This window comes from Aquarana catesbeiana, linkage group LG02 (assembly GCF_042186555.1).
Source record: "Aquarana catesbeiana isolate 2022-GZ linkage group LG02, ASM4218655v1, whole genome shotgun sequence".
Lineage (NCBI taxonomy): Eukaryota > Metazoa > Chordata > Amphibia > Anura > Ranidae > Aquarana > Aquarana catesbeiana.
This window is the reverse complement of record NC_133325.1, coordinates 405595764-405605993: the sequence shown is the minus strand read 5'-3', so window position 1 is coordinate 405605993 and position 10230 is coordinate 405595764. Positions and strand designations below refer to the sequence as shown.

Genomic DNA, 10230 nt, shown 5'->3' with positions numbered 1-10230 from the left:
CCTTTCTCATCAGCAGTATATAGCAGTCTTGTGACTTCTATCAGTATCTGGTTAAAGCTTGTAGGAAGAATTTTCATTCTCCTCTGGGTGTCCTATGAGGCTGCATGACCCCTGACCCTCTGTCTGGAGAGTGCTGATTGGCCCTGTGTTGATCACATGCACCCTCCCAAAAAAAAAAGGAGGAGGAAAGGGGGGCAGGGCTGAGCCACGCTGTGTGTGTCTATGAAACGTGTCTAAGAAATGGCTTGTTATAGGGGAACGCACCGAAAAGGAGGAGCCAAGAGCTGGAGGACCCCAGAAGAGGAGCATTGGGCTCCTCTGTGCAATATCATTTCACAAAGCCGGCAAGTATAACATGTTCAATATTTTAGTATAAAATAAAAAAGAAATCCTTTACTACCGCTTTAAACTCAAAAACAACAAATAATATACTGCAGCTTATCAGTTCTTACATGTGGCGGGTGCTTTTTTCCCCCTTTTATTTCACTTGATGATCCTGCCAGTTAAACACTTCCTATCCAGGGGGGTGAAAATGCTTACTCACTGTACTGTATCTATGGAGGAGTGGCGTTGTCATGTTAGGCTGCTCACCCTCCGATTTGTACTACAGAACACCTTTTCTCATAAGTACAGGTGTTTTTTAATCCACGTGGGAAGAACTGGGTAGGGCTCAGAACACTGCTTTAAACCCCCCCCCCCAAATATATATATTGCAGCTTACCAATCCCTAGATGCGGTGGCTGTTTTGTCAAGTATACAAAGATAATTGAACATCACAAAAAAGCTTCTGCAAAGAGATTGGTAATATTAGAATGCGTTGCAGCAGGTGTAACTGTAAAAAAACGCTCATCAGCCTTACAAACAGAACCACAAGTAAAGAGTTTCAACTAGTGCAAAAATGGCAACTGCCAATAGCAACAGTGGTATCACTTTAGTTTATTTTTTGGGGCTTTTTCCTCTCTGTTTTCACTTGCTAAAATAAAAGCTGATCCCTGTAAGCACCTCTGCCAGTGCTAAATGGTTTGTCTCATCCCTGTAAACTGATACATAAGGAAGAGAGCTTGTTCTTTTGAAAAAAACTTACTGGCTGGATCGCCAGATGAAAATAGAAGAAATAAAGCCTATAAAAGGAAACTAATGCAGCCATCACATCCAAGAATTGGTAAGCTGCAGTATAATAAATGTTTGCTTTTGGGTTTAATACCGCTTTGAGATTTTAGTGCAGCACAGGCATAGTGTACCTAAGCTCAGTGGATTTCTGATAGGTTCAGGTTTTATATTTGCACATATTGAACAGATATGACAAAACACTTTTAGTGGTATATTTATAAGGCCAAGCAGGAGCAAATAAGTGAAGTTCATTGTTAGGGTTTGCAATCATTTTAAGCCAGGTGGGCAAATGAGAACATCCATTCATTATTTCTGTCTGGAATATGCAGAAAAGTTTTCACATTAATCATATATCTCTCCTTGGATTTCAAGATTTTTTTGTTAGCATGGATTCGTGACATGCACTAATTTTTTAGTACCTTCACCATTTTTTTTAATTGAGAATTCTAATCTGGATAATTTATATGGCCAGAAATAACACTTTTGACAAACATGTCATGGTTACTGTATATAGAATTCTGTATTAGAATAATTCTTACTACCCAAAATAGAGGAGTTTTCTACAATGCAAACTTCTTCTGAAAACATTGTCATTTATTCATGATGTCAAAGTAGAACAAAACACCATTAAGCTCATATGAATTATACTCTTTGTTAGATGTGGTTTTTAAAGTAGTGCAAATTCTTGTTCTGAAGTGTTCCAGATGAATGAATATACTAAAATAAGTTAATTCAGGAAGAGGCTTTTGTTTGAAATTTATGACTTAAAAACAGGATGATGCTGCTCACACTTTCAAAAACCCCTCTCTTTATATGTCTGTCTCTTCTCCTTTGAACACATTACTCCCATTCACTCAGATTCTCCCTGGTTACCCACCAAACAAATGGCACATGTACAGCTGTATATAGTAAATCTGCACCTCTGACATCTGTCCTTATGGAGTAATGGTCTACACCAACCTTGGGTCACTTCCCTGCAAACAAAATGAGTTGTTGGCTTGTAAGTAATTGTCTCACAATTAACTCTGTCGCTTGTCAGGCAAAGAAGACGTGTGCCAAAGGCAAGCCGTATAGAGGAACTACTGTATATACACACTGAATCCAGACTGCTGACTCTGAATTATAAATGTGACATTGCATATAACAGATTTACTAGCGTCACTGAAATGGCTCCTATTACTGTCCTAATAATTTCATTAAGATTTTCTCTATTGAATAAATAAAATCTACAAATAGCATACCTGTCAATATTGTGGGCCATACAGGGTAAAGCTACAGGTTCACTTTAATCGTGGCCCCACCAGTAGCAAATACCTTCCCTTTAATCTCCAGCTGTTATGTTTTGCTGCTGGAAGTGAACAAAAGTACCAGGTCCTTCTGGGCAAGCATACGACTCACTCCCTGAAAGCTTGGGTGCTTAGTGATTGGCCACTCTGGCACTCAGCAGCACTATCACATAGGGGCAATAAAAGAGTCCTCAGCCTTGTGTAAGTGTGTAGCTCCTCACCGAGGCACCTGCATTCTTTCTGTGGGCACCCGGCTGTGGCTTCACAGCTGGGCATGCACTGTGCATGCGTGAGTCAAGCGCTGTGAATGGCCAGGCAATCTTCTGGGACCTGTGACGTGTCCCAGAAGATTGCAGGGGGGGGGTGATCTTTCTTCCGGTGTTGCTGAGCCCCAGGAGGAAGTGGGAGCTGGATGCCTCTAAAAAGTGGGTATCTGCTCCCCCCCCCCCCCCCAAAAAAAAATGACATGCCACATGTGGCATGACAGGGGGTCACCTGCACTGAAAGCGGAAGTTCCATTTTTGGGTGGAACTCAGCTTTAAGCTGGCCATAGACAAATCAAAATGCGGCCAGTTCAGCAAGGATTAGCCAAATTTTGATCCATGTGTGGCTGTCCCCAATCGTTTGATCTACTTCCGTTGAAGGGACATGCTAAAAACTTTTAATCGATTAGCAGCTGCAGCCAATCGGTTGCCGCTGCTGATCAGTGTATTCTGGCCGCAGCAAGAGCTGCTGTCTGAATACAATGTCCGGGCAGGGGGGGATTCCTCCATCCACATGATTTGTATGGATGGAGGAATCTGTGTGTTTTTCTTTTTTTGTTCAACGAACTTTACCCTTACCCATAACAACTTAATAATAATGTTCTTTAGCATGGACCATACTTTCCACAATAATAAAAATGCTACCAAAATCAGTGTGTGCTGTAAATTGCCTCCAGCATTGCTCTTATTTCTTCTTGCTGGAGGCTGCCATTTTGCTGAATCCCCTCAATAGCAGTAACTCTTTAGGACCTTGTTGGAAGGAACTGGTCGGATAAAAATTCAGGTTTTGTTCTGTAAGGCTACTTTCACACTGGGGCATTTTCAGGCACTTTGGTGCTAGAAAAAGCCTATGCTAAGCGCCTGAAAACCAGATCCCATTCATTGCAGTGTGTCTTTTCACACTGGGACGGTGCGCTTGCAGGACGTTACGAAAATTCCCGCAAGCAGCATCTTTGGGGTGGGTTGGTAACGCTGTATTTAGCGCTCCCAAAACGCCCTGTCCATTGCAATGAATGGGCAGCGCTTCCAAAGCACCTTGAAAGCGCCGCAAAAACTGGACTTTTTTTGGTAAAAAGTGCCCAGCTAGCAGCTGAAAAGTGGTGCAAAAGCTCTGCAAAAACGAGCAGCGCTTTAGCGCTAATGGCCAGCGCTGCCAGTGTGAAAGTAGCCTAAAGATCTTGTGTATACATGAGAACAATAAATAAAATTAATCACTGCACTAAAGTCTATTCAGCAAATAGCATAAAATATAGGTAACAATATTAAAAAAATGTATAAAGATATGCAGGACTAGAAATGCAAACATGAACTATGTAAATAAAAATCCACTGTCATTGAGCGTAAAGAGTCCTGACCCTGACGACGTTCCTTATTGAACGAAATGCTTCTTAGGGTGGAGGCCAGAGAGCTGATGTCACGACACTACATGTGCTGACCGTTGGTTGGAAACAAATGTTAACTAAGGACTTTTTGTGTTCCTGAAATTCTCATTTTAATTCTCCAAATGTGAGTAACCTGTATGCTTTTTACTTAATAAAATAATCTTGAATTAACATACTACACTATGAGAAGATACTTCTCCTTTATCCTATATATTAGCCTGTGGATTCACTCCATGTTATGACCCTATGAGATTCAGCTGTCTGGTACCAGAGTGGAGTCTTGCTATAGTGGATATATCATGCTTATCTGACCACCTATAATCTAGCGGTCCGCTTTCTGCGGTAAGAGGCCCGGTGTGTTGGTGTGCGGTGGAGGATTTCATAGTTCACCTCAGCTTGTCATATTTACACTGTGGGTTATGCCATTTCTTGGAAAATGTACTCTTTTCGCTCAATGACAGTGGATTTTTATATCTAAAAAAAAAAGTATTTCTATTTCTTCATGTTTGTATTTCTAGCGCTGCACAGCTTTATATACATGAGTACAGGCATGTGTGCGCATAGACCCATACATTGCTTTTTAATCCTCTTCTAGTTACCGGTGTCTCAATTTATGCATATGTGCTTGTTCACGTCTCTGAACACAGCGTTGTATTATGGAGCTTCACACAACTGTGTGTATTTTTATGTAGACAACAATGCACACGTGTTCAGATAAAAATTCTACAAACGCTGTCTTTTTTTGCCCTTGTGCAAGAAGCCCTATCCCCATAATCCAGTCCCTAATGTAATTTGTTTTCCATTGCATGTTTGAAAATGAACAAAAATATTTAACTGGTTACTATGGCCAAAACATTTCTTTCACAATTTTCTGCTTATTGGAGCTGAAATACAATATGTACTGTATACATGTTCACTGGATAAATTGTGTGCTTCTCGCATCTTCACATTTACATAATAGTTGATGGATGTACTTGAAAGCTGTCTTTGGGCACTGAAAGTCTTAGCTCAACTTTGTATAAATTATACATACACAGACAAAATCCAGATTTTTTGAGGATGTGTCCATTCAGCAGTGTCCATTTATTGCCTGTAAATTAGGAGGAGAAGAGATTATTAACCTATTAAATATTCTGCACCCCAAGCTACCATCTTTTGTTTCTTCAAACCTAGCATGGTTTAAAAGTAGATAAATAACTTAGTGTGGGGTATTGTTTGGCTCTTTACCTCTGAGCACTAAATGGAGAACCATAAAATTAGCATCTCTGTGATTGCTGATTATGGGGTTTTCAAGAGTGCTGAAGTCCTCCTCCCTTTTTTCTCTTTTATGGCTCTCTATGCATAGGTGGAGAATTGCCATTAGTTAAGGCACAGGGATTTCCATTAAATTGTAAAAGAGTTTGTCAAATAGCTACTAGAAAATACGTCACAGAATCACTAACAAAGTTTGTATTTATAATTGACTTAATTACATTTTGGTATGTTAAATATACATTTTAATTGTATGCAACCAGGAAACCTGAATGGTGCACCACTGTCAGAGGGAATAATAAGCTAAGTTCTAATATTATGGACATTCCTGCACTGTAATTTGAAAAACTCTGTTGTGGTGACAGACACAAAATGTGTGTAAATCATTGTTGCACTCATTTGGCTCTACAATCTCTACAGCAGAGGCCAGGGCAGGGAAAACAAAGGTAACCCTATGCTGTGCAAATAATGAAGTTCCACCCAATGGGTCTCTAAAGCTAGTGATACATGTTTAGGTTTTTCTTGCTCAACCCCGCGGGCTGAAGGAGTGAAAAAAACTTGTTCATTAATTTGCATGGGCCCATGGATGCAGGTATCTCATCTGCCAGCTATGGTAGATGGCCTGGTATGGGCACAGGCTGCCTTATCTGTACAGCTACTGTCTTTCAGAATCTAGTGAATGCTTCATTATTATTATTATTCAGGATTTATATAGTGCCAACAGTTTACGCAGTGCTTTATAATATAAAAGGGAGACAATACAGTTATAATACAATAAAATATAAGAGGATTAAGAGGGCCCTGCTCAGAAGAGCTTACAATCTAATAGGGTGGGGCAGGTGGTACAAAAGGTCGTAACTGTGGGGAATGAGCTGGTGGAAGTGGTAGGAGATTAGTTGGAGATGTGATAGGCTTTCCTGAAGAGATGAGTTTTCAGGGATCGCCTGAAGGTAGCAAGAGTAGGGGATAGCCGGATAGATGGAGGTAGCGAGTTCCAGAGGATAGGAGAGGCTCTGGAGAAATCCTGGAGATGAGCATGGGAGGAGGAGATGAGAGAGCTTGAAAGCAGGAGGTCTTGAGAAGAGCGGAGAGGTCGATTTGGGTGATATTTGGAGACAAGATTAGTGATGTAGCTCGGGGCAGAGTTGTGAATAGCTTTGTATGTTGTGGTTAGTATTTTGAATTTAATTCCCTGGGTGATTGGGAGCCAGTGTAGGGATTGGAGTAGAGGGTTGGCAGACACTGAGCGGTTGGTAAGGTGGATAAGTCTGGCAGCAGTATTCATGATAGACTGAAGAGGGGATAGCCTATGGAGAGGTAAGCCAATGAGAAGGGAGTTGCAATAGTCAAGGTGAGCGATAACAAGGGAGTGAATGAGGAGCTTGGTGGTTTCATTTGTTAAAAAGGGGAGAATTTTAGAGATGTTACGGAGGTGAATTCTACAAACTTTTGACAACGATTGGATTTGAGGCTGAAATGACAAGTCAGAGTCTAGGATTACACCTACTACTCTGGCGTGAGGGGAGGGACTGATGGTTGCATTGTTGATTTTGATGGAAAAGTCATGGAGGGGGGCACGGGTGGGGGGGAATATTAATAGCTCAGTTTTAGAGAGATTTAGTTTAAGGAAGTGGTGCGACATCCATGCTGATATGTCAGTTAGTAAGTTAGTAATGCGAGAGCAGACTGAAGGAGTGAGGTGAGGAGTAGACAGATAGATAGATTTGGGTATCATCAGCGTATAAGTGGTATTGGAAGCCGTGGGCAGTTATTAAGTGACCAAGGGAGGAGGTGTAGATAGAGAATCCCCAATCCCCAGACGACGTCCTATCGTGACGAAACGCGTAGGGAGGAGCCTGTGACGCTGACGTCATTACGTTTTTCTCTGTGATTGATGGGACATACACAGTAAGCAGGCGGAAGCTCGTGGAGACGCCGCGATCCTTATGTTTGGCTATACGCTGTTAATTGTTTGGCTATACGCTGTTAATGGATGGAGATTCTTGTAAGTGCAATCCTTTTAGTTCAATAAACCACACTATATTGCAATTTTACGCTATGGGAGCTTTTCTTGTTTTTGTCTTTTGAGTACCACGTTTACAACTGTGAATATCGGTATAGGTTTGTGGGTGACCTGATAATTTCCCAAATGCCTGGTGAGACCACTGTTATGGTGGTCACCTCGAGCTGGTAAGGAGCCTCATATCTCACCTGGGTGCGAATCACTTTGGATACTGGGCTCACCTATGTCACATTTTTTCTGAACATATGCACTTTGGTCATCAACTCACCTTGTTTATGGACTGTTTTGAGTTTTATGCATTGTTTATAACTGGGACTTAATTCACTACCTTACATATATATTTTTTTCACTTGTAGTACATGGTGAGACATCTGTCTTTGTCTTCTATGGGAGACTTGTTTTTTTATTTTATATTTCTTATATTTTTCTTCATATATTTTTTTGGTGGGTTAATCACGCCTCATGGTTATTTTTTATACAACTCATATTTAGTTTCAGCGCTGCATTTATTTTGTTTTTAGAGAAGAAAAGGGGTCCAAAAACCGAGCCTTGGGGGACCCCCACAGAAAGGGGCAATGGAGAGGAGGAGACTAAGTTGTAGGTGACACTGAAGGAGCGCTGTGATAAATAGGCAGAGAACCAGGATAGAGCAGAATCTCGGAGGCCAAGGGAATGTAGTTTATTGAGAAGGAGCGGGTGGTCAACAGTATCAAAGGCCGCAGAGAGGTCAAGTAGTAGGAGTATGGAGTACTGGCTGTTGGTTTTAGCAGTTAGTAAATCGTTAGTGAGTTTTAGTAAGGCAGTTTCCGTGGAGTGCTGCGAGCGAAAGCCAGACTGTAAGGGGTCAAGAAGGTTATTTTCATTGAGGTAGGAGCTAAGACGGTTGTAGACTAAGCGTTCTAGAAGTTTAGAGGTGAATGGGAGCAATGAGATTGGTCTTAAGTTGTTCAGGTCGGTAAGGTCCAGTGAGGGCTTTTTAAGAATGGGAGTGATCTGCGCATGTTTTAGAGGGGAGGGGAAGATGCCACTAGAGAGGGAGAGATTGAAGATGTGGGTGAGGATAGAAGAAGAGGATGACCGTAGTAGTTGTGAGGGAACAGGATCCAAGGGACAATTGGTTAGGTGGGCATCCGAGAAAATTTTTGTAACCTCTTCCGTAGTAGCCAATTCAAAAGAGGAGGGTGTTGAATGTGCTGGTAGGCAAGGTATGTTGGGTGGGGAAGACGTACGCACAGTGGAGATGTCCTCACGAATTGCATCGATCTTGTCTTTGAAGTAATTGGCAATCTCTTGGGCAGTGAGTGAGTTAGTGGGTAGAGGGGGTGGTGGACGAAGCAGAGAGTTAAAGGTTGAGAAGAGCCGACGGGGATTGGATGACAAGGTATTAATAAGATAGACAAAGTAGGCTTGTTTGGCAGCATGGAGGCATGAATTGTATTTTAGAAGGGCAGATTTATATGGGGTGAAGTCTTGCAGGCATTTGGTTTTACGCCACAGTCATTCAAGAGCACGGCAATGTCTCTTGAGATTTCATGTGTTGTCAGTTTGCCAGGGTTGTAACGGTCGGGGCCTGATTCTGCGTGTGGTTAGAGGAGCAAGTGCATCTAGTGATGATGAGAGTGAACTGTTGTAGACAGAGGTGGCCAGGTCAGGACAGGACAGGACCGGGGAGAGATTATGTCATATAGGTGGTCAGTAGCAGAATAGAGAAGAGAAGGGTTAAAGTGGCAAAGGTTTCTACAAGTAATTGTTTGCTGCTTGGAGGGATGGGTGGTTGGAGGCAAGGATACAGTGAAAGTAATGAGGTTGTGATCAGATAGAGGAAAGGGGGTGTTGGTGAGGTTGCCAGGGTTGCAGAGATGGGAGAATACAAGGTCAAGGGTATTACCATTGGAGTGAGTGGAAGTATGTGTCCATTGGGTTAGGTCAAAAGATGAGGTTAAGTCGAGACGTTTAGCTGTAGTTGGGCTGTTAACATTGACAGGAATGTTAAAGTCACCAAGAATAATGGTGGGTATTTCAGAGGAGAGAAAGTAGGGTAGCCAGGCAGCAAAGTCATCAAGAAAGCGCGATACCGGTCCTGGAGGCCTATAAATTGCTGAAATCCTCAGAGAAATGGGAGAAAACAGACAAATACAGTGCATCTCGAAAGAAGAGAGGGATAGAGAGGGAGGGACAGGGAGGACTTGGAAGGTGCTTTGTGGGGATAGAAGTAAGCCAACTCCACCTCCTTTCTGTCTGTTGGGTCTGGGGGAGTGAGTCCAATGGAGACCACCATGGGAGACGGCAGCAGGAGAAGCTGAGTCAAAATTTTGAAGCCAGGTTTCTGTTATGGCGAGTATGTTCAAGCCATGAGAGATGAAGAGGTCATGTACAGATGTTAGCTTGTTACAGATGGAGCGGGCGTTCCAAAGGGCGCGTGAGATTGGTGGGGTGCTTTCAGGAAGCAGGGGGATAGAAATTAAACTGAGTGGATTGCGGTGGTTGCCAGAGGGGGAGGGGTATTGGATATGTGGCTTGCATTTGGAAAATGGCGGACCAGGATTAGGAGAAATGTCACCTGAGACTAGGAGAAGGGGAAGGGCGAGGAAGGCAAGGTGGGAGTGGGATGTGCATGAGCGCACGTGTCTAGTGGCCCTGGTGTTTATGTCAGCATGTGGGTGCAGCAAATGCAGGAGATGATGGGTGCCATAGTAGGGAGAGGGTAGGAGTGAGGGTGATATGTGCATGCTGCAGGGAAGAGAAGAGGGGTAGAGTAAAGATAATTTGAGGATAGAAGACACCAATGTGAGAAGGGAGAGAATAAGGAGCATGTTAGTGGATAGAGAGTGGGAAACTAACCTAATATAAAATAAATGTCAAAGCTGGTTTGCTTGTCGTCTTCCAGAGTGGAGCAGAGTTCTTGTTGTTGATGT

At 42.6% G+C, this 10230-nt stretch overlaps 1 long non-coding RNA gene across 1 annotated transcript in view; it reads right to left on the bottom strand.

The window, feature by feature from the left end:
- Positions 1-1737: 1737 nt before the first annotated feature.
- LOC141128211 (uncharacterized) overlaps positions 1738-10230 on the bottom strand; it is a 43384-nt gene continuing 34891 nt past the window's right edge. The window contains exon 3 of the long non-coding RNA XR_012241659.1: positions 1738-5131. This is a non-coding gene — a long non-coding RNA (uncharacterized lncRNA). The remainder of the gene's footprint in view (positions 5132-10230) is intronic.